The 15,897-nt window shown below is 52.9% G+C and overlaps 1 long non-coding RNA gene across 2 annotated transcripts; it reads left to right on the top strand.

The window, feature by feature from the left end:
- Window positions 1-424: 424 nt before the first annotated feature.
- Window positions 425-2,904, top strand: LOC108642029. 2 transcript variants are annotated; one of them, XR_001922412.2, is made up of 4 exons: window positions 425-480; window positions 1,770-1,859; window positions 2,311-2,417; window positions 2,519-2,904. It is a non-coding gene; the product is annotated as an uncharacterized LOC108642029 (long non-coding RNA). The 2 variants fall into 2 exon arrangements; XR_001922411.2 differs by lacking the exon at window positions 425-480 and adding an exon at window positions 502-647.
- Window positions 2,905-15,897: the final 12,993 nt, after the last annotated feature.

Genomic DNA, 15,897 nt, shown 5'->3' with positions numbered 1-15,897 from the left:
GACAAGGAGCTTCCCCCCTTCCCAGAGTTCCCCAGGCCATTTGGTGTCCATGCAGAACATGCTCACGAGGGGTAGTTTGAGATTGCAAGGACACTTCCTTGCCCCATGCCAGCCACATCCCTGCTGAGCTTCTCCCCAGTGTCTCCCAGGCCATGCAGGATATGGGAACCCAGGACGCTACAGCCAGAGTGGGGGCAGCCACAGATCCCACTGCAGCCAGGCAATAAGAAGCAGTCAGGGCTTGGGAGTGTCTCAGTGCCCCTCAGCAGGACCAGTCATGCCCCCATTGCTGCCAGGGGCCGCCTGGAGCCATCTCTCCATCCACAACATCGGCCGGGATGGAGCACGGCCCTGGGTTGCCATACCAACGCAGGTGCTAACGGGTGTTGACTAACTGTGAGCCGATCGGATCAGAGAATGGTAGCGCTGAGTTGCCATGGCAACCGAGATGCCAAATTGGAAATGGTGTGGATAGCAAAGGTGCTCAAGAGGTGGCAAGTGTGCGCAGGGGGCAGTGCCTGGCCGGAGGCTGCAAGCACCCCAGTGGGCATCTACCTGCCCAGGCCACCCACGGCTCCTCCTCCTGGGGTGGTGGGATGGTTCAGGGCACTGCAGCAGCTTGGCTGTGTCCCACGTGCCAGCCCCAGGTCCTCCATTTCATGGGGCACAGCTCCCCTGCTTCCTTCTTCCCTCTCCTCCTCCTGCTCCTCCTCCTCCTCTGCTGTCCTGGCAGACACGGCCAGGAGTCAGTGCTGCTCACTGTGGCAATCCCCAAAGGATTCGGTTCCCCAGCCCAGGGGTGCAGGGCACATGCCTGGAGGGATGATTCCACCCACGAGCATCATTCAAGCCACTCTCCCAGACACTGAGGAAAATGCCTTTGGAGCACAGCCTATTTCTAATGTGATTTTTCATCATCTCACCTAGTCTACAGTCCAAAAATCACAATGAAAGGGCCTCTGTGTCTCCACAAAATGCAAAATCTTTAACGGCTCATTGGCATGTGCTTAAGTTGGCCCGGATAAGAAGTTACTCCTGAGAACCTGCTATTGATTCTGTCAGGGATTCAAAGGTTTTATAGGCATCGCTCAGGATCTCTTTAGTACTTGTACCTTCTTAATGGCTCTCATCACCGATAGAACTGGAAACATCCCCCAGTGCCCTGGGAAGCAGCTGACTCCATCAGCCAGGAGCTGATGCCGTGCTGCTGCCCAGGAGGGTGTCTGCCCTCCCGGCCAGCTGGGTGAGCCTCCTGGGCACCCTGGAGGGAAGGTCCTTCCATGGCTCCTCCAGGGTCTTTAAGGAGGTGGGGCAGACACTGGGGCTAGGGAAAGCGGTGGGCAAACTGCACCCGGGAAGGCTCCTCTCCTCCTACCACTATGCAACAAAATCAGTGGGCAGGTGGCTGAGTAGCAGACAGAAATATAAACATGCTCTGATTTCACTGGGACCATCTGGCTCAGGCATGATAGGCGGGTAGGGATGCTATAATCATGGACAGAGAACTAAGCTGATCCATTAAAGTCTTTTAGCAGAAGCAACTATGGAACCTGTATTAATCCAGCAATGCTTTGTGAACAGACATCACAAGGTTAGATCCATTCAGCTGCAATTAAAACCAACCCTCACTGATCAGGCTGGCTGGGAGAGCTGTTGCAGCATTGTGTTCCCCAAGGCTCTCATGAGTATAGACTGTTGATGCTCACACAATACAATCTGAAATTATGATCTAAATGCTAAATCTTGCTTTCTTCTGTTCTTTCCCCAAGTGGATCTCCTCTGGGACATGGCTGTTGCCTTGTGCCAAAATCCTTTGCCTATCTGACTGCATGGCTCTCATACAAATTGGACAGGTTCAGGTTAGTGCTGTGGGGTTCCACTGCCCTCCTCGTCAGCAGCTGTGGGATGCACAGGGGTGTGTTTGCTTCTGCACTTGAGGAGCTCCTGGCATGGCTGGGAGCACTCAGCATATCTGTGCCAGCACACACGGCCCTGGGTGTCACAAACAGCCCTCAGCACCACTCAGCTTTGCTTGGCTCTGTGGATGGAGATGCATGTTCAGTGTGACACTGTTTGACCAGGGATAAATTTGGCCCAATCTCTCCAATTTTAGTGCAAGATTTATTGGCGGTCAGTATGCAGCCATGAAACAGGTTGTAAAAAAGGCAGAAAACGCCTATTTCTAACCCCTGTGCTGTCAAAATTGTTTTGACTAAGCCTCACTACCGTTCTCTACAGAAGCACTGCAATCCTATTCACAGGGAATCTCTTAGTGTCATCTACCAGATTTAATTACTATATTTGTCACAGTTATAGCAAAGCAGCCCTAGTCTGAGCTTCTTGCACAGCGCTGGAACAAGCACTTACAGGCAGGCAGTGGTGTCCTGCCTCCTCTCACTGAGGATGTTCAAGTCAAGGTAGTCTGCTCCCAGTCCAGCTTTCCCTTCAACACAGGGGTTCAAGTCCCTTCAGTGACAGCTCACTCACTTTCCACTATTTTTTGCCTTCCCTGTGCCAGTCCCCAGGCCCCTGCAGCTACAATGGGCCTGTGTCACATGAAATGCCCACGCACGTGCCATCTCCGCTCGCAGGACAGAAATCCTCTCTGAACATGCAGTCCAGTGCACCTTGTTGGCAGCAGTCATTGCAGACCTTCACCTCCCACTCCCTTGGGATTTCTGATCTGGAAGCTCTGCCAATACACAGCACGATGAGCCCCTCATCGCCAGCTGTGTCCTCCTACCCCAAGCACAGTGGCAGGAACCCGCACGGACACCCGTGCAGGAGAGCTCCCGTCCAGCTTGTCCTTGCCAGTTGCTAACTGATGCCCGTGGAAGTTTCAAAGACTGTCAACAACACAGCCCACAGTATTGCAGGCTGTGCTTCCTGGAACAGTCAGCTGGATTTGGGAAAGCTACAGGTGAGCAGGAGAGCTGTGTGCACACCGTGCATCTGATGTTAAACACGGATCAGGCTCATCTGGGCATTTCAAACCTACTCCAGTTTCCCAAATATGTGCCTTTCCTGGGAGGGAAGGCCATGAAAATAGAATATTAAAATGTAGTGGTTTGGAGCTACACATCATGAGGAGTCCTTTTTCATCTTCTGGAAAATTTACTTATACCAGGAAAAACACTCTCACAATAACGGCTGCCTAAGTGAAAGCACCGTGGCTGTATCATGCTAAAAGCTTTTCAGGGAAAACAGTAAATAAATTCCACTCTTCAGATGTATCTGGATGTTATTCTAACACAGTGCCAGAGTAATAGGTGAGCCATCAACAGCTAAAAGGCTGACAATTGTTATAGAGGAGCGATACTGCCGAACAGGCTGAAAACACATCCCGTGCAGAGCTCCAGCGCTTCTGGCAGACGGGGATGGGAGAGGGGCTCCCACCCCACTGGCATGGAAAGGCTGGACACAAAACCACCATCAAGGCTGTCACAGGAGCCCCTGGCTAGTCAGAGCTAGTGTCCAGAAGCATGACTCTCTGCACCTTCCCACCTGCATGTTCCCTTTCTAGTTGTAAACAAGACTGGTCCATGCAGGCCACCAGTGCTGCAGGCTGAGCAGGTGAAGGGGGCAGGTGGGGAGGTGACAGGCTCTCAGGGGACAGCAGATGCTGGAGCAAGGCCAGTCCCAAATCCCTCCACATAGACACTGTGTGGCAAGATCTTCCCAACTGCATTAAACCTCTCAGCTGTCCAAAGCACATTACCCCACTGTTTTACCTACAGTGGGCCAGAGTTTGCATCAAGCCCCTGGAGCCCAGCAGACACCCTGAGCAGAGCCTGGCCCTCCACTTGCCATTCCAGGCAGCAATACACACCACCATGCCATGCCAGCCTCCTCTCTGCCTCCTCCCCATGCAAGTGGGAGCCACCTCAGTTCCAGCATCAGACAAGTTCTGTGGTAACCAAGGCACATCCCACAGTGACCACAAGGACCACGCAGATCTGAGACTCCTCCATTCCCTTCCTGGAGCTGCTCCTCTGCCCCTGGAGGGAGCAATGCCAGCCAGGCAGCTGCTGAGGGTGCAGCTATTAATTATTTGCTTCTGTCAATTATTTCAGGGTTTAAGTTCATTTATTATGTATGCAAAAATGGTAATACATTGGCATCTGTATGTCTTTTAGGTATACAATATCCTTATTATTCAAAGTGTTTTTTCCTCCATAATTGAATGGTTTACCTTATTATCACACTATGTTAATGACCCAGCATTTCCATTTTTCTATAGGATGCTTAATTGTAAGCAAAGTGCAATCAGAATCAGAGATGCCATCTGTAATTGACAGCATCATAATAACAGCTAGCATTGCAGGAACAAAGTACCAAAATAAATGGCAGCAGGGAGAAAGCTGCTCTGAAAGCCCCCAGGAAGCTGCTCTGGGCTGGGACAGAGCCCATCCACATGGGATCCTCTCCCCAAGTGCTGACAGTTTGGGCATTAACACAGATAGAGTGCTATTGATATCAGTTTGTACATTTAATCAGGTTTTTTGCAGTTTTCAGTGAGATGTGAACTATATCCCCATCCAAGGCATTTGGTTCAAATCAGCTGAGACAGAGAATAATCAAGATTTATGATTCTCATTCTGACTCAGATCACACAGTCAGTGCAAACGGTACCAGAGAGCTTCCTCCCCGAGCCCCAGTGACATCCCTCTGCTCACCCCCACACAGTGATTTAGTGTCCACCCCAGGAACTGTCACGACACTGCTGCGGCTCCACACAACGTGACTCCAGGTTCCCCAGTACCCCCGGGCACTGTAGGGGCACCGCAACCCAGCTGGGGGTTGGTTGGCAGAAATCAATAAAACAGCACTTTGCAAAATAAAAGGGAATTCATCTTGTTGTGCCTCACAGCACAGCTCAGAGCAGCCTGAAGCAGGAGCAGCCTGTGGTGTGTCTGACCTCCCTTACCCAGAACATTCTTGCTGGGGAACCACATGACTGGTTCTCACAGGTGATTCACACCTGTCCCCGCAAGAGCCAGGGGCTCAGGAGCAGAGCGAGCACTGGGATTGCAGAGGGGAGGGCCAGGGATGGCTCAGGAGGCAGCTCCCAGCAGCAGTAAGGGCTGTCAGCACATCCTGGAAGCAGTTCCATTTCCAGGGGCTCATCACCAGTCCAGGGAGCTAGAGCTCTCCAAGACCTCAGCTGGGAAGTGAATGTTTGAATAAAAACTAAATGATCCAAAACCAACTCTAATAAAACCAGCCAGGTGATGGGAACAGAGCAGTGGCAAGGCTGTTTCCAAGCCATTTTGAAGGCAGCCGTGCCGTGCGCTGCCGGCTGGCCGGGGTGTGCTGTCCCTGGCGCCCGGGATGCTCCGATGGGCTCCTGCCCAGACATCTGCTCCACCAGTATGAGACAGATGCGAGCCCGGGCCAGGCAGCCCAGCCACAACTGTGGAGGTGTGTTCTTGCACATCCACAGGCTACATCCACACTGCCCAGCAGACCTGGGAAGATCCTTCCCTGGGCAGCACAGCCACAGCATCTCAGCCCATAAACCCCGTCTCACGTGTGTGGTTCACTGCACCCTGGCACCAGCAGTGGATCCGTTCAGGAATGGGGTGATGGGAGCTCCAGCTTGATTGTCAAAGGCAGAGGGTTGGGACAGGGAGCGTGGGCTCCTCTTCGCTCCTGCACTGCTCGGAATGAAGGTGGAGATGCACGTCAGCCATGGAGGGAAAATAAACTCTGTTATTTATAATGCTGGAGCGACACTGCCTGTGCAGGGACCTGGTCATGTTCTGTTTCGTCAGGGTTTGCTGAGCCACCTTTTCCCACACACACCGTGTGTGGCACCACTCAGGGTCAGCCAGGGCTCTCCATTAATTCACACATGCAGTGTAACATCCAAGTGAGCGAAAAAACAGCCCAATGCCACTCCAGTCAATAGAGTAAACAATTCATGGTTTGGATAAACAGAATTGCTAGTGCTGAAGAGCCCTGGGCAGCACTGCACACTCTGATTAGTGTAAATGCTAAACACAAACCAATTAACACCCTCTAAGTCTGCTTATCTCATGTCACTTAGTGCTAAAATAAAGCCTAACACTAAATACACACATTGATTTAGCCATTAAATCTAACATCACTCAAAACAGTTCATTATATCACCAAAAAACAAATAAAGTTACCTGATTTTTCAGAACCTGCTGTATTATGAGTAACAACTCAATTGCTTCACCCAGCACCAAGGAGTTACTATTGACACTGAGAACAGATTGGTACAGCTTTGCCCCAAAATCAAACCTGGGGTCACAGGCAGAGGTCACAGGTGATATCCCTGCATGACCTCAGGCAGCGCTCCTGTGGAAACACTTGGGGCCCACCTGATGCTGTGCCACCAGCTACAGCACCCAGGTACAAACATCACCATCGCTAAGAACACAATTGCTCAGCTGGTGCCAGCATGAGTCCCGGGCATCCATCAGCCCTGCTAAGGGAGAGGACAGACTCACCACACAGTTCCAGCAAACCCTACTGGCCGGTGCCCCTTTCCAAGTGCACAACCAGCAGCGACAAAACACACTCCCCTTAATCCCTGAAGAACCAAAGCTACTTTGGGTTTGATTTGGGCTCTATATGACTCTCATCTAGAAACGACTGGAAGCTGGTGTGTAAGAAGCAGATGATGGGAAAAGCCCATCGGGGGTATCCTGCCCTAACAAGAACCGGGAGCAGGTGGGGAATGATGGGTGGATGTTAGTAGGCAGTGTGGGATGTTTACATTCCTAATTACAAGGACTAATTCTTCGCCTTGGCCAGGTGTCCCTTCTGCAGACAAGGTTAATGGGATGTGAGAGGCCACAGCTGCCACAGCACCAAGTGAGGAGGACAAGCAAGAGACAGCAGCATTAATCAGCCAGGAGCCATGCAGAAATGGTTATCTCAAGCTGTTTGGAAGCATGGAGTAAAAATAAATCTCCCTGAGTTTAATATTCTGCCAGTCAGCTCCTTTTTGTAGGTGGAATCTATTAAAAAATTATCTTTCTGCTAAAATGCTAAAGTATTTCTGACATTTAACAGCTTGCTTCGAGCGAAAAGGTGCAATAAATACATGGGAGAGCTAATTGGCACCAGAACACCCAACATCCAGCCCAGCATGAGCAAGCAGTGCTGTGCCAGCTCCTGACAGGTCTGGCAGGCCTTCCACTGAGCACAGTGCCCTGGCTCCCACTGTCCTGCTCAGCTGAGGGAACTGGGAGGTTCCCACTGCCATCCAGCAGTTGCCAACAGAGCGGTTGGAGCTGAGGGTCCAGGGGACATGTGCTGCAATCTGGTCCTACCCAAGTCTCCACTTTGAGGTACTTGGTTGCTGCAAGATGCAGAAGGAACTGCTTGGCAATGTGGTCTCAATAAAAATTAAAGCTTTAACAAGAAGCCAAATAGCTACAGCTAATGGTCTTCTGAATGAGATCTAAATTTTATTCATAAGCATCAGTGTCAGGACTAAAACAACAGTTTTATAGACCCTATGAGCATAAACAGCTCCACTGATTCAAAAACAGAAACTGCACTTCTGAATGAATCAACTCATTCATTTGGAACAGAAGCACCATTCTAAGTACATGCCTCAAATAAAAGAGAGAGCCAGAGACGGTGTTCTGGTGAGCCTGCTTCCAAGGAATGCACTGTGCAGAGGATGGGAGATGAGGGGGTGAAGACTGGGAATATGCTAGGGAGAAGGAGCAAAGATCACTCAGGGACTGCCTAGGACGTGGCTGGAGGTGGGGTGGGATGGTGTTCCCATCTCATCTGCATGTGGAAAACAATCCCAGATGGAAAAGAAGAGTGCTATGCTGCTACGGAAATCCCTGCTGAGCTCCAGCATTCAGAAGGGGCTGGCTCTGGCACCTGTTGAAATGGTCTTCATTCATTTGGGGTCAACGCCTTGGAAAAGGGGGCGAGCTGTATGGCTAACAACTAACTGATAAGAGATTTTTAGAAAAATAGCTCTTGGAGAGTGCTCTCAGACAGACAGGTAGAAGTCAGGTAGCCCACGGTGTGGTATGTGTGTGTGGGTCATGGTGAGACCACGCCGGCCAGAGAGACTCCAGAGTACAGGTGAAACAGGGTTGGAAAACACACTGTGTATTCCATGAGGAGTTTGTTATGCTGCTAATGGAGCCGTAACGGGCTCTGGACCGTTTGTTCACTTTACAAGGCCAATTAAGGACTGTGCAAGAGGGAAGCGTAAGCTCCAGCACCTCCACTCTCACACCCCTTCTGCAAGTGGGAATGGGACCGAGCAGTTCCAGTTGACAAGGAAACCACCCAGATACCATGATGTTCATCCAACCCTGACAGCCCAGAATCCTGGTCAGGACAAGCCAAGCAAGCCCCCTGCCCCAGGCAGCCCCCAGCCTCCCAACAGCCCTGTGAGCTCAGGTGATGCAGAGCCGCTCTCCTGGGAGAGCCCGACTTTGCCGCTGCTGCGCTTCCTGTAACTGGGGCAATATATCTGTGGCCACAAATGAAAGATCAATATTTATTTAACAGACACACTACCCTTTAGAGCCCCTTAATTGTCAATTAATCATCATTAACTGACAGTAATTGAACACGCTGAAAGCTGCGATCGCAGCTTTCCCCCACAGCAGGGCCCTGGCGCAGGCACCAGCAGAGGTGAACAGGATGGAGGTGGCAAGTGGAAGAAGGACCACAGTGGCACTGCCAGCCCTGCAGGGATGATCAGGGACTGCCGCACCCCAAGCTGTGCTCAGCCCATAGCAACCTGTCACTGGCAGGACAGAGCTCTGTGGGCTGGGGATCCTCACAAAACAAAGGGTCAGCCCTGGAACAGGCAGGTGCCTCTCTCCCTGCAGCAGTCCCACAGCCCTGACATGCTGGTGCTTTGGCTTGTCTCAGCTCCCATGGGAAAGGCTGAGAGTGGAAAGGAGAGGAGTGAAGAGCTCGTCAAGAAGGAGGACATGGCTCTGCTCTGCCTGCCCAGGGGCTGCAGTGGGTCCTGGTTAGGGGGAGCACCCATCCAGCACCCGTCCAGAATCCTGATGCCACTCACCTGCTTGCCATGTGCTGCCTGCTGGAGGCACAGCTGGTAGCAGACTCTAAGCCCAGGGGATGCCTTTCCCTTGGGAGAGAAAAGCTGCAGTTTGTTTCTTTCCAGATTTTACAGGAATACATATCAGCAGTGCAAGCACCAGCTCTTCCTCCCTTGGCTGCCAGGGCTGTGGGGTGTGAGCCTGACCACAGGGTGCTGCTGGAGGGACCCGAGGGGGACCCGGGGAGATGCTCAGCCACTGACACAAGTGTTTTGAAGAGCGCTGTTTTTCAGACACCCTTGCACATTGGATGGCTTTAGAGATATTGGTGTGCTCTCTAAGTCTGGGGCTTTGGACAGCTCTACCCTATGTTTCTGGTGTCACAGTGATTAAGCAACAAAATCTAATGTTGCCCTTGGTGGGAATGCAGGAGACCACGTGGGTCTCAGTGCCAGCGGCTGTGCGGGGTGAGCTGGAAGAAGGAAATGCAAATTCCCTTCCTGTAAGGACGACAGTGGCATGAACACTGACTTTATTAAAATGCAGAATTATTTCAGGGCCCTTTGTTTAGCTCAGAGCCTGGAGGTAATTTATGCACAAGGATGGAGCAGCGAGGGCTGTGTTCAGCTGCCTGGCACTGCCAGCAGTTCTTGGCTTGTGCTCCGGGTGTGAAAGCTTTCCAGCTCTGGAGGGAAGGTCTGGAAACCCACAGTCTCACTGCTTGTTCTTGCTGAAGAAGTTTTCCTGTCCCCACAGCTCCTGTGTACAGTTGCTGGGGTCGGGGCCTTTAACACAGAGGCTAATTAAGTGTTCACTGATCAAGTCAGCTGGTCTTCTGCTCCTCAATGGCAGAGCTATTCCCTCTCTGCCCACCCTTCTCCTGCTGCCTGGGAATAGCCTTGCTGTGCTGGGGCCTGGAGCCTGCTGCACTGAGATGCCTGCACTGAGTCCTGCTGATGGTGTCCCCTTGTGCTTCCCCACAGCTTCCTTGGGAACAAAGCAGGAGCACTGACACCCTGCAGCCTGGCCAAGGAGCCTTTTGAGCCACAGGCAGTGAGGAGGGGACCCGCTCCCTGCCCCACCATGGCTGTGAACTGCTTATGGGAACTGCAGCCACCAGACATGCCCTTGCCGCTGTTCCACCCCAGGTACCCTCAGGCCAGGCAGTTCATGGACTTTGCAGCCCATGAATTCTCTTAGGATTTGGAGACTCATAGCTGGCAATCCAAGCCTCTGTAAGTTCTGATCAAAACTCGGGTTTTGGTTGGCACTTCTGCAGCTTTGGCCTCTGTATTAAAGGGAAGCAGGCAGGATTTGGCAGAAGAAAACCCAGAACCTGGCACAGAGATGACAGTTCTTATGAAGAAACACCAGAACTCAGTGGGATGAGGTTCAGGAGTCCAGGACTCAGCGTACCTGTCCTGGTCTGCACATCCTGCAAACGGATATGGAGACCATGAAATAGGGGTGTCCCACAAGCAACAGAAGGTAGACAGAAGAGAGGTCCCACTGAAGAGGCTGAAGAGCACATTTGTCCATCACCACAGTCCTGGGAGAGGATCCAGCCACCACTGGTGGCCTGGGGGAGCTGGCAGAAGGCTTGGACCATTATATTCTGGAGAAGGTTCAGCCAGGTGCTGAGGTGAAGCGGCACAGCCCAGGGGCAAGGAAGGGTGCCAGCCTCTGTCCTGGCAGTGGCTGGGGGCTGCTGCAGCAACATGGATGCTCTTGGGTGTGGGGAACGATGTCAGGCACTTCACCCGAGCATCACTACGAAGGCAAACAGGCTCCTGGAGCTTGCTGACAGGGAGGTTTATTGAAATGAAACCTTTGCAGCAGGTTATGTGCTCCTGTTTTGAGGAGCTTAAACTATGTCCAAGATCAGGTTAGATTAAATCCTTGAATTCCACTGCTGACCAGGAAGCCCCATCTAGGCCGATTTGCATTTTCATCTGCATACTAATGCTGGGCTTTAATCAACAAGGAAACTTTCCAGCACATTGCTCCAAAGGTAAACGTCTGCAGTGGAAAGTAAAGGCGGGGGGGGGGGAAGCAGGAGGAGCCCTCGTCACTGCACTTCTCCCCAACTACTGCACGGACTTGATTTGCCACACCCCGACTGGACACAGGGGCTATGCTGCCTAATCCCGGGAGCTGCACAGCTGGCATTAGGTTCTGCACTGCTGGGGCTGTGCTTGGGGAAGATTATAGTGTTTGGCACAAAGTCTGGCTTCACTAGCCAGGTTTATCACCTGGTAAAGCTACTGTGCCCAGATATTAGAGGCAGAGCAGAGGGCCTGTTATTAACAGGAGAAGGAACAGGGGAATAAATCCAAGACTTCTGCTTTTGTGCAGGTGGGATGCAGATTTAGGTTGCAGAAGATCTGTGCTCTCTGTGTGACTGAAATCCCACCCCACCCCTGTACACATCGATCCTGGCAGCTGGTCACAGCCCGCAGGTTGGCAAGAGGAGGGATGGGGTGCTGGGAGTGCATGGAGCCGAGAGCCTGGAGCCAGCCACCCCTCTGAAGGGAGTGCCTATTCTTAGGCGGGTATTTGGATGCAGTTCAGAGGAACCTGCCTTGTCACACATTTAAATTCCTCTCCCCACAGTGGCACAGTGACAGAAGCCTTCCCGTATGGCACCGTGGGAGGGAAAGCTTCCGCCCGCCATTGTCTGCACGGATACCAACCGGCGTGCTGGGCGCCTGCCATCGGCACGGGCTGGCACCCCCGAACTGCGCCGGCTGCTTGGGGCGGCGAGAACCCACAGCCGGGGCAGCACTGGAAGCAGGTGCCCCACACCATGCGGGGCCCTGGCCAGAAAGCATCCACTCACGGCATCTGAACACCCTGTCTCACCCACCAAGCACCCCACTTCCCTACACCTCTTCACCTCTCATTCCTCACAGGTGATCTCCTCACCACCATGCTACCAATTACTATGCAAAATAATCATGCTAATCCAGCAGTGGGGCCCCGGCACTGAGACCATGAGTGCAGTGCTGCCTGTGGAAAGGCTGGGCCAGCAGCGCTGGGAGAGCACGACTGGGAAGGAGCTGCAGAAGCCTCAGGTTACTTGGAAGGAAAATGGCCATGGCCTCAGCAGTAAACAGTTCTGTAGTGAGAACAGCTTTGTTCCAGTTGGCAGTGGCATGATGTGCCACCAGCCTGCTGGCCTGTGCCCTGTCCTGCCCTGGACAGCTGTTCTGGTGCACTGCATGCCACCACTGCCCTTGCACTGCCACTGCAGGGCAGCGCCGCACCACCCCTGCCCCAGCCCAAGCTCGTGCCTGCCCTGGTTCCCGGCTACCAGGGAAAATGCTGACAGGTCTGGTTTCAAAAGAAAGCACTGCGTTCCACAGACTTTCCTAGAGGAAATGTTTCTTCTCTGTACTTGAAAGTTTCCTGAAAGTTTCCAGCAAACTGGGGTTGCAGGTGAGCAGAGGCAGGGTCAGCCCATTCTGTGTGAGAGGCAGCCATACAGCCCTGCTGCAGCACACAGAGGTGTGAGGACATTAATCACCATGGCTGAGCTCCTTTCCTGCCACTGTGTCACAGCCCTAATTATGCTTGTTAAGTGGAATGTCTTCCTGGCACTTGCTTGGGGCCATGGCTCATTCAGATAAGACAGACCCAGATCAATGCAGTTTGACAGGAGATGCACTCCTAGTTCCCCCTGTCCTCAAGGCACCATCACCTTCACAGTGCCTGACCCCTGAGCAGGGAATGCTGCATGGGCTGTGCCCCTCAGAGTGCTCCTGCCCAGTGAGGAGGGCATCTTCCCAGAGCCCAGTGACCCCCATGTCCCCGATGCGCTCCGGGGAGGGAGGTCTCCAGTGTAGGTCTGTGCCACTGTGCTGACACGATGTATCTGCACCGCTCTCCACTGAGCTTCTACCAGGAGGCACCAGCCTCCTTGGGAAACCTGTTCACATTACCAAGAATGATAACCCCAACTCAGTCCAAGCTCTGCAGAAAAGCTGCTGTTCCCGTGTGACCCCTGGCCTTCGAAGGGCTCTACCTTTCACGGCTGTGCTGAGCACAGGACAAAGTTGCTTGCGCACTCAACACTGCTGGCACCACAGGTAATCCCATTAGATGTTTCGTGTTATCTGACCAGACACAAATGCCTCGCTCTAAGGCAGAGCTGGCTCCACCAGCTCCAGCCAGTGATGCTCGTTCTGAACGTGTCACCGCTGCTCGTGGGCAGATGCTCACACTGCATCCCAGCGGCACGGGCTCGGAGCAGGGAGAGGGCCAGGAGCCACAGCCAGTCTGGGCACACCTGCTGGCTGAGGCCAAGTGGCCTTTCCCACTGCCACCTGAGGCTTTTCCAGACTCCCTGTATTTGCTATGCCTTTTGCAGCTCAAAGGGACAGGCCGTGCTTGTTGGAGGCAGCAGGACAACTTCCCTGCCTGAGACAGAGCTCCAGGCAGTGCAGTGTCTGTCAGCTCTCATCACCTCAACAGCCTCAGTCCACGTGGATGCATTTCAGACCAAATGCATCTCTGGCTGAGGAGTGCTTGGGGACCGGCAGTGATGGATAGAGGTGGTGGCTGCCCTGGGCAACCTCAGACTCATATGGAGAGACGTCTCCTTCCTGTCAGAGGAGGAAAAAGCTATAATCTGCTCTAACTGCTGCTGTGATTTTCTTATCCATCACAGTGGCAGCTTGTTTATACCCAGGACCCACTGCTGCACGGGCAACAGAGGAGGAGAAATGGGGCAGTTGCAGGAAAGCAGCGGGAGCACCTGATGGGCTGGAGCATCAAGACCAGCGGGATGAGTCCTGCTGACCAAAGCCAAAGGCAGGTGCCCAGGAGAAGGGGGTGCAGCATCAGTCCTATGTACCCCCGGAGCAGTGGAAGACCCAGATGGGTTCTGAGAGCAGGAGATGAGATCTGGGGAGTTGTCACGGCAACAGCATCACTGACTGTCAGGGTATGCCAGGGCAACACATCTCTGAATCCAAAGCCTTCCTCCAGACCAGCTCCAGAGAATGCCATACTGCCTTTGGGAACATGCAACATTTTCAGCATGTTTGTCAGCTGGCTCATGGTCTTCCCTGCCTGGATGCCATCCTCTAGTGCAGCCCCTGGGAAGTGCCACAGACCTGCTCCACGCCAAGACCCTTGGCTGGGCAGCAGCATCCATCCATCCCTGCAGCGGAAGCGCAGCCGCCGCGAGAAGCAAACCTTTCCTCTGCGGAGGGTCTGCCCTGCGTAGTCCTGTTACCAGTCACGCCTCCTACACATCCCCTCACTATTTACAGACACATATCCTCAACATATCACAAGGAAAGGTTCAGCTTTGCCAGCTAGACTTGTAAACCACTTTGCAGTAGCCCACGACTCTAACATAGACATTTGAATGTGACATTGTCATGCACCGCAGCTCCGCCTGAGTCAGCAGTTGCCAGGTGAACCCCTGTGCCAGGGTTGCAGCACAGCCACCAGCCCTGCAGCAGGGGTGTAGCTCCCAGCTCCTCACCCTGCCAGATGGACCCCTGATGAACTGGGGACTGTCAGCCAGCCAGGTTCGGGACTCCTGGCTAAGTCTTGGGTCAGGCAATGACAGCAGGAGCAGCTGAGAGAAGTTGCAGGGGCTTTTGCCCAGTCTGGGAAGGGAAAACAGCAACTTTTTCACAATCAATTAGCTCTATGTCGATTAGTTTATGCTGAAGTAAGGTCATTACATTACCACTTACAGAACTCTCGCTCTCCTGGAGAAGGTACACGTTCCTCCTCCCTTCCTGGCACCAACAATCCCTGCACTCATCACCAGCCTCATGGCCTGGTGCCTGTGGAGGTGGTGGCCAGTGCTGCCGATTCCTCTGCCCTGGATGCTGGCTGTCCTGGGACAGCACCAGCGCTGGGACAGGCTGGGCACAGGCTGTGCTGAGCCCTGGCTCCTGCACCCAGCTCTGCACTGTGCCCATGCTCCCTTCTCTCCTTCTTCTCTCCAGATGCTTCTCCAGGCCCTCCCCAAAGGCTGATGGGTCAGGAGAGGGAGGGATGCACTGGGTGCTCCCAGATCCCAGCCAGATACAGATCGTTATCCCAGTCAGCAGCGCCTGATGAGCTCTCCTTTGGTGTTTGGTGAATGCCACTGTTTCCCTGGCTGTTCCCCGTAGCCATGGCTTGGCAGAGCCATCACAGTAACAGTCCCAAGTTCAGGAGCTCCACCTCCAGAGGCGGATACTCTCCTCGTGGTATGATGCCTTGCCTTGCCTTGTCTTGCCATGTCTGCAGCCAAGCGGCAACTTGCAGGTGTGATAGGAGAGGAAATCTCCACAAAAAAAATCTCCATAAAAAATAAAGCAAAATAAAAAGGTTCCATTGTAATCCTATTAATGCATCTCCACACAGGTTGGTATCTCCTGAAGAACACTTCCCATTAAAGAAATCAATTTAGTATTCGGCTTTCTTCCTGTGGTGCATATTGAAGTGGGATTTGACAATGATGGAAAACAGATTTGTGTTAAATACTGCCAATAATGTCTCATAGCTCAAGGTTACAGCTTCTGGTGAGCGACAGACGCTCGTAATCCAACGCGTGGAAAATACTGCACTCCACTATCAATTATCTGGAGTTATTAGGTTTTAAAATAAACTGCACATCCGGACTTCAGGCCTCACGTTTATTTTACATTTCTCTTGCAGCTGCTTCAGCCTGTTTGGGGATTTCTGGTCTGTCTGAGGGCTCTGTGCACAGCTGGCTCTGGCTCCAGCTCCAGCCTCAGCTCATCCCAGGACCCCAAATCCTCACGAGGTGCAGAGCCTGCATCCTCGGTGCCCAGGACTGCAGACCCAGATGGAGTTCCAGGATCCAGAGAGGCTTACAGCAGACTGGGAATTTCTTGAGCGTCTTCTG

Source organism: Manacus vitellinus, unplaced genomic scaffold (assembly GCF_001715985.3).
Source record: "Manacus vitellinus isolate BGI_N305 unplaced genomic scaffold, ASM171598v3 scaffold_93_pilon, whole genome shotgun sequence".
NCBI lineage: Eukaryota > Metazoa > Chordata > Aves > Passeriformes > Pipridae > Manacus > Manacus vitellinus.
This window is presented reverse-complemented; position numbering and strand designations above follow the sequence as displayed.